This window comes from Chiloscyllium punctatum, chromosome 47 (genome assembly GCF_047496795.1).
Source record: "Chiloscyllium punctatum isolate Juve2018m chromosome 47, sChiPun1.3, whole genome shotgun sequence".
Taxonomy (NCBI): Eukaryota; Metazoa; Chordata; class Chondrichthyes; order Orectolobiformes; family Hemiscylliidae; genus Chiloscyllium; species Chiloscyllium punctatum.
The window spans coordinates 59,404,996-59,418,948 of record NC_092785.1 but is presented as its reverse complement, the minus strand read 5'-3'; the positions used below and the strand labels follow the sequence as shown (position 1 = coordinate 59,418,948).

The window sequence follows — 13,953 nt, the reverse complement described above, 5'->3', positions numbered from 1 at the left end:
GCTATTCCCAGGCTGGAAAGTGGGAACATAAGAACATAAGAAAGAGGAGCAGGAGTAGGCTTCATGGCCCCTCAAGCCTGCTCTTCCATTTAATAAGATCAGGGCTGATCTTTTCATGGCCTCTGCTCCACTTTCCTGTTCTCTCACCATAACCCTTAATTCCTTTCCTGTTCACAAATCTACCTTTTGACCTAACGATAGTCAAGTCGATAACCTAAACTGCTGCACTCAGCAGCAAATTCCACAGATTCACAGATTTAGCTGAAGAAGTCCATCCTGAACTCAGTCCTAAATCTGATACCCCCTTATTTTGATGCTCTGCTCCCTAGTTTAAGTGACCCCTAGCGGAAATCACCTCCCTGCTTCTATCTTATCTACTCCGTTCATAATTTTATTTTTTTTCCCATCCAACCTCCCATATTTCGAAATTCCAATGAGCATACTACCAGTTTCCTCAATCTCTCTGCATCCGCCAACCCTCTGAAATCCTGACTGAAACTAGTGACCCTCCTCTACACTCCCTCCTGTGTCAGTACATCTTTGCGAATGTAAGGGGACCAAACCTGTACACAGTACTCCAGGTGTAGCCTCCCCAGCACCCTGTACAGCTGCAGCATAACCATCCCTCTAGCAATGAAGGACAATATTCCCTTCACTGTCTTAATTACCTGCTGTACCTGAAAACCAACTTGCTGTGATTCGTGCATAAGGACACCCAGCTCCCTCTGCACAGCAGCATGCTGCAAGTTTTCACCATTTCATCATCAGTTTGCTGTTAGTCTGACCAAAAGGGATGACTTCACGTTTCCCAATCTTGTCCTTCATCTGCCAGATCCTTACCCACTCACATAGCCTATCTGTATCCCTGTGCAGACTTACAGTGGCCTCGGCACACATTGCTCTACCACTCATCTTAGTGAAGTCTACCTTTCATGAATCGATGCTGTGTCTGCTCAATGAGATAATTTCTATCCACATAGCTCACTATTTCTTCCTTAAGAGATCGGGCATTTTCCCCACCAAAGAAGTTATGCTAACAGGTCCATTTTAAAATATTCGCATCACATTTGTAGCTTGCCAATCTGTCAGATCTGTCCCAGAGTCCAGCAAATTTTAGTGAATTATCACGAGTGCATTTGCTATTTACCCACTGCCATCTGTTAACGTCCCCTGGGATGCACTCCATCACGGCCAGGAGACCCATCTACCTTTCGGCTGTTACCTTTCCCAACACCACCTCTTTACTGAGAATGATTGCTTCTTTGTCCTCATCTGCCATTGCGTCCATAGGCCTGCAACAACGAGAGTACACAGACAGTATGTTCCTGTTAAGGCCTTAATAGGTAGTGTAGGGAATGCTGCCTGTCGAGAGAAATTGAGAGTCTCGTCAAGAAAATGAAGGAGCGATACGGCAGGTGCAGACAGCTGGGTTTGTGTAAATTCCTGGAGGAGTATAGGGGCAGTCGGAGTCTCCTCGAGGGAAACCAGGAGAGCAAAAACGGGACATGAGAGAGCTTTGGGAAATAGGTTCCCAGAGAATCCAGAGATTCCAGAAATACACTAAGGATAAACGAGTAAGCAGGCAGAGAATAGGGACCCTCAAAGATCAAGAAAAAGGTCCTATTTGTCCGAGATAAGTATATACCTGTCAGGCAGGGCGGAAGCTGTAGAGTGCAGGAGCTGTGGTTTACAAAGGAAATGGAATCTCTCTTCAAAAGGAAGAAGGCGGCTTATGTTAGGATGAGATGTGAAGCGTCTGTTAGGGCGCTTGAGGGTTACAAAATAGCCAGCAAAGTCCTAAAGAAAGAGCTCAGAAGTGCCAGGAGGACACATGAGAAATTGTTGGCGGATAGAAACAGGGTAAACCCTAAGGCTTTCTATAGGTATTTAAAGAATGACGAATAAGATTAGGGCCAATCAAGGATAGTAGTGGGGAGTTGTGTGTAGAGTCAGAGGAGATAGGGGAAGCACTAAATGAATATTTTTCAACAGTATTCCCTTTAGAAAATGACAATGTTGTTGAGATTACTGAGATACAGGCTACTAGACTAGGTGGGATTAAGGCTCATGAGGAAGAGGTATTAGAAATCTTGCAGAGTGTGAAAATAGATAAAACCCATTTGGCCCAGTGAACTTATCCCAGGATCCTCTGGGAAGCCAAGGTAGAGATTGCCGAGCCTTGGCATTGATCTTTAAATCATCATTGTCTACAGGAATAGTGCCAGAAGACTGGAGGATAGCACATGTGGTTCCCCTGTTCAAGAAGGGGAGTAGAGACAACCCTGGTAATTATAGACTAGTGAGCCTTACATCAGTTGTTGGTAAAGTGTTGGAAAAGGTTATAAGAGATATGATCCAGAAAAGAATAATTTGATTAGGGATAGTCAGCACGGTTTTGTGAAGGGTAGGTCGTGCCTCACAAACCTTATTGAGTTCTTTGAGAAGGTGACCAAACAGATAGGTGAGAGTAAACCGGTTGATGTGGTGTATATGGATTTCAGCAACGCGTTCGATAAGGTTCCCCACAGTAGACTATTGTACAAAATGCGGAAGGATGGGATTGTGGGAGATAAAGCAGTTTGGATCAGTAATTGGCTCGCTGAAAGCAGACAGTGGTGATTGATGGGAAACGTTCATCCTGGAGTCCAGTTGCCAGTAGTGTACCGCAAGGGTCGGCGTTGGGTCCACTGTTGTTCGTCATTTTCATAAACTACCTGGATGAGGGCGTAGAAGGATGGATTAGTAAATTTGCAGACAACACGAAGGTTGGTGGAGTTGTGGATAGTGACGAAGGATGTTGTACGTTACAGAGAGACTTAGATAAGCTGCAGAACTGGGCTGAGAGGTGGCAAATGGAGTTTAATGCGGACAAGTGTGAGGTGATTCACTTTGGTCAGAGTAACTGGAATGCAAAGTACTGGGCTAATGGTATGATTCTTGGTAGTGTAGATGAGCAGAGAGATCTCAGTGTCCAGGTACACATTTCCTTGAAAGTTGCCACCAGGTTGACGGGGTTGTTTAGAAGGCATACAGGGTTTTAGCTTTTATTAACAGGGGGATCGAAATCCGGAACCATGATGTTATGCTACAGCTGTACAAAACTCTAGTGAGGCTGCACTTAGAGTATTGTGTACAGTTCTGTTCCCCACATTATAAGGAGGATGTGGAAGCTTTGAAAGGGTGCAGAGGAGATTTACTAGGATGTTGCCTGGTATGGTGGGAAGGTCTTACAAGGAAAGGCTGAGGGACTTGAGGCTGTTTTCGTTAGAGAAGAAGGTTGATACGTTACTTAATAGAGACATACAAGATAATCAGATGGTTAGATAGGGTGGACAGGGAGAGCCTTTTTCCAAGAATGGTGACGGCGAGCACGAGGAGATATAGCTTTAAATTGAGGGGTGATAGATATAGGACAGATGTCAGAGGTAATTTCTTTACTCAGAGAGTAGTCCGTGTATGGAATGCTTTGCCTGCAACGGTAGTAGATTCACCAACTTTAAGTACATTTAAGTCGTTATTGGACAAGCAAATGGACGTACATGGAATAGTGTTGGTTAAATGGGCTTCAGATTGGTATGACAGGTCGGCGCGACATTGAGGGCCGAAGAGCCTGTACTGTGTTTTAATGTTCTATGTTCTATGAGCAATATGCTGTAAGGATCGTTTCTGGGTCCACTGCTTTTCTTCATTTATGTAAATGTTTTCTATGTGAATATAGGAGGCATGGTCAGTGACTTTACATAGATACCAAAATTGGAGGTGCAGTGGACAGGGAAGAAGGTTACCTCAGATTACAATGGGACTTCAAACAAATGGGCTAAGGAGTGGCAGATGGAGTTTAATTCAGAAAAATGTGAGGTGCTCCATTTTGGAAAATCAAATCAGGGCAGGACTAATACACTTAATGGAAAGGTCCTGAGGAGCGTTGCTGAACAAAGATCTTGGAGTGCAGGTTCATAGTTCCTGAAAGTGGAGTCATAGATAGGCAGGGTAGTGAAGAAGGCGTTTAGTATCCTTGCCTTTACTGGTTAGTGGATTGAGTACACGAGTTGTGACGGCATTTTGTGGCTGTTCAGCACATTGATTCAGCCACTTCTGAAATTTTGCTTTCAGTCCTGGTTTCCCCGCTATCGGAATGATATTGTGAAACTTGAAAGGGTTCAGAAAAGATGTGCAAAGATGTTACTAGGGTTGAGGGTTTCAGCTATATAGGGATGGGCTGAATAGGCTGGGGCTGTTTTCCCTGGAGCATCGGATGCTGACAGATGACCTCAGTGGTTGATACAATTGTGAGGGACATGGATAGGGTGATCAACCAGGATCTTATTCACAGGTTAGGTGTGTCCAAATCTATGGGGCACAGGCTTAAGGAGTGAGGAAAACAATTTATAAGGGATCTGAGGGGCATTGTTTTCAAGCTGAACGTGCTATGTGTATGGAATGAGCTGCCAGAGAAAGTGTGGTGGCTGGAACAATTGCAACATTTAAAAGGCAACATTTAAAAGATTGGGTAAGTGATTAGGAAAGGTTTAGAAGGTTATGGGCCAAGTGTTGTCAAATGGGACGAGATTAATTTAGAATATCTGATCGGCATGGACAAGTTGGACCAAACGGTTGGTTTCTGTGCTGTACATCTCGATAACACTGAAACATTAAAATAAGATACGTTTCTCTATGTGGAGAGTTAGCAGAAGGTCGGATAATTCTCCTTGGAACTCAGAAAGTTAAGCAGTGATTTCAACTAGGAGCAGATTTCTTACAGGCAAATGGGAGGTGAGTTGGGACAGACTGGCACCATCTCCAGAGAGAGAGAGTACAGCCCCAATGGGCTGAATAGCCCCCAGTCCCTCTACTCTGTGATACTGCCCCCTTTCACTGAATGTTGAAGCTCATGCCAGTGCAGAGCCATAGAGATATACAGCATGAAAACAGCCCTTTTGGTCAAACTAGTCCATGCTGACCAGATATCCGAACTTAATCTCGTCCCATTTGCCAACACTTGGCACACATCCCACTACACCCTTCCAATACATACACCCATCCAGATGCCAAATGGTCTAGTTTTACCAACTTCCACCACTTCCCCTGACAGAAGATTCCATACACACACCACCTGCTGTGAAAAAAGTTGACCCTCTGATCCCTTTTATATATTTCCCCTCGCACATTGAACCTATGCCCGCTAGTTCTGGACACCCCCACCCCAGGGCAAGGACCTTGTCTATTTATCCTATCCATGCCCCTCATGATTTGATAAACCTCTATAAGGTCACCCTTCAGCCTCCAATACTCCTGGGAGGAGCGCACAACTCGTGTCACAATGGGGCCGGTGAGATTGATGGCAGCTTCAGACCAATAGGAGAGTTGATGTGATCCTCCAGACAATGGGAGTGAATGAGGGGTGGGTCCAGTGGGCCAACATGTGACCATAAACTGTGCAGGTGCACTGTCACTATGGTGCGGGTGTACTCCGTGGGTGTGAAGGGAATGAGAGAGACAGCAGAGATTGGGAGAGAAATTGAGTTTGTATGGACTGGGAATGTTGATAAACACACTAGACCTGAATTAGAAATTCCTGGTAAATTAGAACCAAAAGAGCTGCGGATGCTGTAAATCTCACAATAACCAAAAGGTACTGGAAAAGCTCAGCAGGTCTGGCAGCATCTGAGAAGAGAAATCAGAATTAACATTTTGGATTCGCTGAGCCTTCCTCAGAGCCGATGTGACTGAAAAGAAATGTCGCTTTTTATGCAGAAGGTAGGGGTTAAGGAGTACATGATATGTGGGGATAGAGTCCAAAGAAAGAGATGGGAGCAGTTGGACAACGGAGTGGATAACGAACTGGCTGGGGGAGGGTGAATAGCTGTTTATGAGGACTGTTAGTGGCGAACCATAGGTAGTGTGTAATGGCATGCTCTATGATAACAAGGACTGGTGTGTGGGTTAAGAGGCTAGGGCGCTAGGACATTGGAGAGTTCAGGGCCTAAAATTATTGAATTTGTTAGAGGTGTTCAGGATGTCCAAGTAGAAAATGAGGTGTTGTTCTTCCAGCTTGTGTTAAAGTGTGGCGCTGGAAAAGCACAGCAGGTCAGGTAGCTGACCTTCAGCACTTGATCACCCTGAAGCTCTACTTTCCAGGGACTGTACACTTGTTCTGAGCCCTTCAGAGGGATTGAAGGGGATAGGGAGAGAACAGGAACAGGGTTGTGTTGTAATCTACAAAATAACGGTCACCCTCCCCCTCTCGGTGTCTCCCCTCTGTCTCCCATCCCCCATCATGCCTCCTCCCCACCGCAGGGAAAAGATCTTGTGTATTTTCCCTATCCATGCCCCTACTGATTTGATAAACCTCTATAAGGTCACCCATCAGCATCTGACGCTCCAGGGAAAACAGTGTATTCATCCGCTCCCTTTGGTTCAAATCCTCCAACCCTAGCAACATGCTTGTAATACTTTGCTGACCCCTTTCAAGTTTCACAATATTGTTTTGATAGGAAAGAGATCAGAATTGCATGCAATATTCCAAGCATGACCTAACCAAGGCCCTGTACAGCCGCAATATGACTTCCCACCTCCTATACTCAGTGCTCTGACCAATAAAGGAAAATATACTAAACACCTTCTTAACTATCCTATCTACCTGTGATTCTGCATTTCAAGGAGCTATGAACCTGTACTCCAAAGTCTCTTTCTCAGCAGCAATCCCGAGGACCTTATCATTAAGTGTATTCACCCTGCTAATATTTGCTTTTCCAAAATGCAGCACCTCACATTTATCTAAATTAAACTCCATCTGCCAGTCCTCAGCACATTCAACCATCTGATCAAGATCCCATTATAATCTGAGGTAATCCTGTTCACTGTCCACTACACCTCCAATTTTGGGGTCATCTTACGAACATTACTTCCTATATTCACATCCAAATCATTTATATAAATTATGAACATTTCAGGATCCAGCACCGATACATTGTGACATCCCACTGGTCACAGGTCTCCAATCTGAAAAGCAACCTTCCACCACCACCCTCTGTCTTCTCCCTTTGAACAAGTTTTGTATCCAAATGGCTAGTTGTCTCTGTATTCCATGAGATCTAACCTTGCTAACCAGTCTCCCATGGGGAACCTTGTTGAATGCCTTACTGAAGTCCATGTAGATTATTTCTACCGCTTTGCCGTCATCAATCCTCTTTGTTGTTACTTCAAAAAAATTGAATCAAGTTCATGAGACGTGATTTCTCACACACAAAGCCGTTATTAATATCCCGGACTTAACTCTGTACATTGGGGTCTGCGTCACCCAGTTATGGGTGTTAATATTCTGGATAAATTTCACATACACCAGCTTTGTGTTGGTGACTGTGTACTGAGTCTTGTTAATAACACCAAGACAGATGAGTTCCTTTTGAAAGGCAGTCCCTATATCCCTAACCCCCTTCCAGTTGCTCTGTCTCCTCCATTCCCACCGTAGACAGTAAGTGGGAGGAGCTCATGGAGTTTCCATGTGAGTGAGATTGAGAAAATCTTCCCTTCTTTCCACTAGCCCACCAAGAAATGGCGGTAGTGTCCTTACCTCTGGACCAAGAGAATCGGGTTCAGAGTTTGGTAACAGTGGCTTTGAAGAGGCTGATTGGAAATCATGCCCAAGCCACCAGGCCATACTGTCTCCCAGCTGTCCCTGCCTGAGTCTCCAAACAGAACCATCCTGTCGTTTCTCTCCTGTCAGACTCTCCCATTGCTCAGTTTGTCCAGGATCCCCTCCTGCTGCTGCACTGCTCCTGTCCCTCACTGACCTGTCCATCCCCAAGTGTCCTCCACATTCATTCGTTGTTTACAATCCCATTGTTCCAGTCCTGCAGCCCCTCCCCCTCCACTCTATTGGGCACAGCTGCTGTCAATCACCCAGGCACCTGTGTGATCTGGAGCATGCTCTGTAGGAGGGGAGACCTGTGCACGGGCGCAGTGCTGGCCAATTGTTGGCGTATGTGCAGTATGGGTCAGTGCCAGCGAGGGAGGCTTTGGATGTGTGGGATTAATCTGTCATTGGCTGCTCCCTCCCTTCCTCCCTCTGAGAACAGGACCCAGGGGACTGGTCCCTGCCCTGGTATCGTGACAAGTGGTCGGCGTATCGGTGGGGGGAGCATTTTGCAGAAAGTTATCAGAACTCAGGTGAAGATTCAGGAATGTTATGGAAAGGAACAAAGGTAGGCCTGCAATTAAAGTTCTAATTTGGTTCATTTTAGTTCAACCAGATGTGATTTGTCCAGTGTGTGCAGGATGGTTCTTATCAGAGGGTTGGTGTGGAGGAAATAAATAAGAGGTTCCAGATTGGAAAAAAAAAATCAATGTTGGTCTGACTAGGAAACCTTGGGAGGTGGGGGGAGGATTCACCAACACCCAGGAGACTCCGAGTCAGATTCATTGATTTGATTAGATTAGACTTCCTGCAGTGTGGAAACATGCCCTTCGGCCCAGCCAGTCCACACCGACCCTCGGAAGTGTAGCCCACCCAGACCCATTTCCCTCTGACTAATGCACATAACACTATGGGCAATTTAGCCTAGCCGATTCACCTGACCAATGCATCTTTGGATTGTGGGAGAAAACCGGCGCACCCGGAGAAAACCCACGCAGACACGGAGAGAACATGCAAATTCCACACGGACGCTGTGGGGCAGCAGTGCCATCGTGCCACACCTTTGTTTTGGTCCTTAGTCTGCAGGCAGGAGCTAAGAAGCTGAATTCAACGAGAGGAGAGAGCATTAGAACTGGGTGTGGAGGAAAGGGGTGAGGAGATTGGTTTGGATTTCAGTTCACAGAAGGGAGAAATTGTGAGACTGAGAATTAAAGCTTTGGGGGAACAAAGAAACTACAATTTAATACTATAATTGTCTTATGAATTTCCATCCTGTGTTAATGGTGGTGACTTGTTTTCTCTGTTGTAGGGTACTGAAAGGGCAGATTTGTGAATGAGAAATTCAGATTGAACTTCATGTTCAGTTTTGACAGTTACTTAATCCGTGCCGATCTGAATATCATTGGCCTTTTCATGTGGAAAGAAAGGTGTGTATTCTGTCCGTGGGCGAATATTTCAAGTGTCAATGTGACTGGAAAAATTACTGAGACACAGCCAAGTCCATGTCAGCGTGGTGAATGTGGAGAGAGCTTTCATTTGTTTTTAAAAGTCTGAAAATACATGTCACATTTCCCAGGAATAATGAAGTTACAGATTTGTTTTGTATGAGGACAAGTTTTTAATTAACCATGCAACCAGAAAGACAGAAGGATACCTGCACCATGGAAAATACAATGAAAACGGGATTGTTGTAATGGGGTTAATTTTCGATCATGGCTTGTAATCCGTTGGCGATGTCACGTCTGTTCCAGCGCCGTGGGGAGACACTGGAAATGTGATGAATGCAGTGAAGATTTCGGTTATTCAACTGGATAAGGTGCAGAAGAAATGGGCTCAGGGGTCTGAGTTAGAGGGAGAGGTTGGACAAGCGAGGATTCTTTTTTGTTTAGAGCAGAGGAAACAGAGGGGAGATCTATTTCTGGCAGTGTATAATATTGTGACAGGCTTGGGTAAGGTGAATGCACTCAGTCTTTTTCCCAGGAAATCAAGGAGTAGAGGGCATCAGTTTAAGGTGAGAGGAGAAATTATGAAAGGGAACCTGAGGGGCAACTGTTTTACATAGAAGGTGGTATGTATATGGACTGAGCTGCCAGTGGAAGTGGTTGAGGTGGGTACATTAACAACATGTAAAAGACATTTGGACAAATACATGGATAGCAAAGGGTCAGATGCAGATGGGCCAAGTGCAGGGAAATGGGTTCGCGTGGATGGACATATTGGCCGGCATGGGCCAGATTGGGCCAAAGGGCCTGTCTCTGCTGTAGGACTCTGACTCCAAATATATTTTCTATTTCTCCCGCCACCTCTGGTAGTACCCTGGGATGTATTCCATCCTGGCAAAGAGACATGTCTACCTTTAGCTCCATTAGCTTGCCCAGCTCTAACACTTTCGTGATAATGGTTGTTCCTTGGTCCTCACCTTCCTCAGTCTCCTTATCAATTACTGGCATGTTCTTCGTATCCTCCACTGTGAAGACTGACTGCTGTGTACTCATATTCCTGAACCCTGCTGGATAGGAATAACTGGGCACAGAACTCTGAGAGGTCTTCTTTGAGTCTTTATTGATGAGACATGGCAGTTACCTGGATAGTGTACATGCAGAACACCTCCAGGCAGCATCAGGTAACTCCCCGCCTGTCCGATGTGCCGCTCCCATTCTTATACCTTTGTGGTTTGTGTTTTGAATGGACGCTGTCTCTCAATATTATCTCCATGGCAATGGCAGTTAAAAAAGTCGAGTTCAGCTCAGCACTTTGTGGTTAAACCACATAGCCCTCCCTCACGGCCCTGTGGCTCAGTCAGGTATCTGACAGGCACTTCAGTTTCCGTGGGGCTGTCTATCAGGATTCTGATGTGGAAGAACTGGTGTTGGAGTGGGGTGGGCAAAGTTAAAAGCCACACATCACCAAGTTATAGTCCAACAGGTTTATTTGGAAGTACAAGCTTTTGGAGTGTGCTGAGATTTTGCACTTGATCAGGATTATCTCTATGGTAACAGTTAAGTGCTTCAACAATTACAGAGGCCATATGTTCCCCAAATAATAGGTTCCCCTCTAGCAGTGTAAACTGCTATTCCAGCCCTGGGGATAGCTACTCATCACTTTTCTCCCCCAATCCCATCCAGCTTTCTGTTGATCTTTAAAGTTTTTCTAATCTCCTAGTTTCTTCTTGGTCTTTGCCAATTTGAATGCTTTCTATTTCAGTTTGATAGACTCCCTTATTTCCTTATCCACCCACGGCAGATTATTCCATTTCCTACAGTCCTCCCTTTTCACTGATATATAATTTTGCTGAGCAGTTTGAAAGATTATTTGATATTCCCGCACTGTCCGTCAACTGTCCCACCCTAAAGTCTTTGCTTCCAGTCTACATTAGCCAACTCCTGCCTCATCCTATTGTAGTCTCCTTTGTTTAAACACAGGATCTTGGGATTGGATTTAATCTTCCCGCTTTCCAACTGTATTCTAAATTCAACCAGATTTATCACAAGTCTTTTATCAGATTACGAGGTGAGGCCATGTTACCTGGATGTTTTGGTTTTCATTGTCAGAGACCTTGGCTTTGTAATAAAGTACAGGATAGATGTTCAAAACAGAGTATTCTGGACGGTGTGAATGTACTGAACAGTCTAAAACCATAAATCACTGTCTCCCCTCAGTTTACATGATCTGGAGATGCCGGTGTTGGACTGGGGTGTACAAAGTTAAAAATCTCACAACACCAGGTTATAGTCCCTCAGGTTTAATTGGAAGCACACTGGATTTCGGAGCGTTGCTCCTTCATCATGATCCAATTAAATAAGTTGGACTATAACCGGTCTAACTCACCTCAGTTTAAAATTGAAAAATCATTTTCTCCCACATGCTTCCTTACTTTCGAAGTTTGAAACGCTAATCCACCTGACTATCCTGCTTTTTCCAAAAATCTCCTTTGGTGAAGGTGGTGAATTTTGGATTCAGCTTTTCCGTTATTACCGCAAGAAGATAAGCACTGGGCACAGGAGAGGCAATGCAGCTCCACCATTTAATACCATGCTGATTGAGCTCACCTCGGTCTCAGCTGGATTTTCCTGCCTGCTCTCTCTTACCCTTCAATTCATTGCAAATTCAACATCTGTATTTCTTCAGTAAATTTGCTCATTGTCCTAGCATCTACCGCATTTTGAATAGGGAATTCCACAGATACACAGCACATTGAGATAGGTACATTCTTCTATATGAGAATGGAATAGGAGCCCTACCGTGCAGAAATAGGGTAATCGTCCATGGAGTCCACACCAACCCTATCATGAGCATCCCATTCACACTCACCCATTCCCTGTATTTCCCATGGTTAATGGCTTAACCTGCACAGGTATGGGCACTGGGAATTTCGCATAGCCAATCCACTTTACCTGCACATCTTTGGACTGTGGGATGAAACTCGAGCACCCAGAGGAAACCCGCAGTGACGCAGGGAGCACGTGTAAACTCCACACAGTTGCCTAAGGCTGTAACCAAATCCAGGTCTCTGACGCTGTGAGTCAGCAATGCTAACCATTGAGTCACCTCTGCTTAAAATCTCCTGCTCCTATTATTCTCGCCACACCCCAGTTGGCTGAATCTATATTCCTTACATCAGAAAATCAGGTTGTGGAAGCAGATGTTTCAATAAAACCCAGTGACAATCCAAATGTTATGTGTGTCTGAATGGGGATCAGATACACAACACCCTCCAGTCTACACTTTTCGTTGACTTTCCAGAGACAGGGCTCCAATGGCGTCATGGGGACTACAACTCCCACAATCCCTGAGGCAGGGACCACACGTGTGTGGGGAAACACGGCACTGTACATGTACAAAATGTGTGCGGGTTTTGGAGCATGTGCTTTGGGTAAATATGCTTTGCGGAAAGTTTTTCACACTGTGATTGGCTGGAGGAGGAACGTATTTACTCATAGTATTGATCTGTTGGGGGAGGGGGTCAAAGTATCACTACATCCATGTAGGACCACTCTCCATCCCCAATTCATTGTAATGGTCGGAATCAACTAATGGGGAACGAAGAAGGATCTGATCCATTCTCCCAGATTGAAGGTTCCTCTTCTGTCCAGGATCTGCCACCTCCCTTTCTTTCCTTTTGTTTCATTCTGCTGTTACATTATTCACTTGCAGCAACTGAAGGGAAAGGAAGTGAACCCAGAAAGGGTGCAGAGTCTAACCAGGGACGGGAAGTGGTGGCATGGATCTGTTTATCAGTAACTCCATGGGAATGGGGAGGGTGTACATTAGGGGATAGCAGAGTCAGAATGGTGAGAGAGAGTAAGTGGGCTGGAGGGTTACAGCTTTGAGGGAAGAAAGGGAAAAAGAGTAAGTAGAATTGTCTGCTCTGAATTTCTAACATGTACATATTCCTTTATACAGGGTGCTAGATGGTGAAGATTTGCAGACTGAAATCTCAAAGTCATGTGCAGATCATGATTAAGTTAACCAGCATTTGAAGAAGCAAAGACAGAGAATCACTCAGCCAAAATCCTGCAACACTCTCATCGCAGCATTTTAGATCTCTCTGCACCAAATGGTCTGTGAATTGTACAAGACAGCAGCTCCCTACCATCTTCTCAAGGGTAACTAGAGATGGGGAATAAATGCTGGCTGAGCCAGTGATGCCCATATCCTGGAAATGGTTTCTATCTCTAGTTGCTGAACCCCAGTTGATGTTCCTGCAGGATGATGAGGGACGCTGAGTGCATCCTCCAGGAGGTAGCACCATCACATTACCCCTGCCTACAACCACACAGTAACACAGCAACATCACTGGAACAAAAGGCAGTGAAGCCAAAGGAGGACTTACATATAGTTCTTCAAGGTAAAGTCATGAAAAGGGATTGGAACACAGCAGGAGACTGAGCTGGATGGTCAGCTGTTTCCCATTGAATGGTGGAGCAGGATTGAAAGGCTGAATGGTCTCCTCCTGCTGCTATCCCCCAGGTCTGTATATAGTCATGGAGCCTGGGCAGGAAGGAGTTCGCAGGGATTCTCCAGGAGATTGCACTTCCACAACAGTTTTCAGTGAGGGATGGTTTGATGGATTTTATTTAACATTTATCTTTAACAAAAGGTTTGTAAATTTTGGTTTTAAAATGTTTTAAAAGTTATTTTGCACAGCAAATAAAATTAAAGAAAATAACGTAAACTGTCTGAATATAACAGTTTTAAAACTTTCAACCCTTGTAAAACAAAATCCTGTCTATTCCTGGACACAATCACTTTCCAGCTACTCAAACTCCAGGGAAATATTCCCTCCCTGTCTGAACCTTTGGTTTGATTTAACTGCT

At 44.9% G+C, this 13,953-nt stretch overlaps 1 long non-coding RNA gene across 6 annotated transcripts in view; it reads left to right on the top strand.

Annotated features, from left to right (window-relative positions):
* LOC140468642 (uncharacterized) overlaps positions 1-13,744 on the top strand; it is a 30,108-nt gene extending 16,364 nt beyond the window's left edge. For 3 of the 6 annotated variants that reach the window (XR_011955784.1, XR_011955788.1, XR_011955785.1), the window contains 2 exons: positions 8,946-9,063; positions 13,040-13,744. This is a non-coding gene — a long non-coding RNA (uncharacterized lncRNA). Of the gene's footprint in view, positions 1-8,078; positions 8,205-8,945; positions 9,064-13,039 lie in introns of all 6 variants that reach the window. The other 3 variants (XR_011955787.1, XR_011955786.1, XR_011955789.1) reach the window with 2 other exon arrangements.
* Positions 13,745-13,953: the final 209 nt, after the last annotated feature.